The sequence below is a fragment of the Acyrthosiphon pisum genome, chromosome X (assembly GCF_005508785.2).
Source record: "Acyrthosiphon pisum isolate AL4f chromosome X, pea_aphid_22Mar2018_4r6ur, whole genome shotgun sequence".
Lineage (NCBI taxonomy): Eukaryota > Metazoa > Arthropoda > Insecta > Hemiptera > Aphididae > Acyrthosiphon > Acyrthosiphon pisum.
In genome coordinates, this window is record NC_042493.1 from 39,121,553 (window position 1) to 39,122,710 (window position 1,158).

A 1,158-nucleotide genomic window follows, 5' to 3' on the forward strand; every position below is an offset into this window, starting at 1 on the left:
TTATATGGTATAAAAGTAGGTATTGAAAGAAATTGAAAAATTTAGTATTAATAGTAATAAAGCATGTTAAATGGCTCTTATTGGAGGGCGCAACAATTCTTGAAAATTGTATGTTCACAAATTAAACAAAAAATATGATTTTAGTAATCCAAAGTTGCTACATCAAAGACAAAGGAAAACAACAGAACCATTTTTCCTCCTCCTTATCTGATAAGGCTATATCAGAACATGATAATTAATGATAAAAAAAATTCTTTTAAAAACATTTATAATATGTCTTTTTTTTTAGAAAAGGTTTCATATCGACGGAGAGCATTTAATTTAATTTGATCCGTTTCGGTTTTTACCAATCTAATCTTTCCATTCATTACGTGGTTTACTTGGGAGCACCAAATTATGAACAATAACTTTAATAATGAAATTGACAAATTTTATTATGTTTTACAGGAAGCTGATGGTGATGAACAGGATACAGTGCCAAGAAGAGAGGCAGATCATAGCACTAGCGTTGAAAACTGTGGCGTAAGTATGTTAGATATTTATCAACTCAAGTTTTTTTAAATAAAATGTTTGTAAAATTCAATAAAAAAAAATATTCCTTTTAGGGTGATCAGGCTTATGAAGTGGGAACTGTAGTTAACGTCACAACGAATGGAAGACCGTATTATGCCGTTCTTGTGGTAGAAAGTAATAAAAATTTTGTAACAGTCATATTCCCATACTCAATGGACACTACTCCGTACAAATCGGTGGAGAACGATTCCGCAAATATTGCAGAATCGTGTTGATTTTAATGGCCACTGATATATACACACAATTCCGCATAATTTTAAATGCAACGTTGTCATTCCGAAAAAAAAATCTATATTATTGTAAAGGCCAAGACAAAAGTCAAGGTACTTATATTAAAATGTGGCAATTTACGAAAAAAAATTGTTTTGAAATGACTTCATGCGTATTTAATTTGAAAACACTTTATGTTGACTTCGAATTAGCCGTCCACCAATCAGCAACCATAGTTTTCCCTGATGTCAGTATAAAAGGATTCAGATTTCATTTAGGGACAAGCATGGTGGAGAAAAGTAAGAACTTTGTAATAATTTTTATTAATTTAACAATTTTTATACTTCAAATTTTTCAATTAAATATTATTTTATA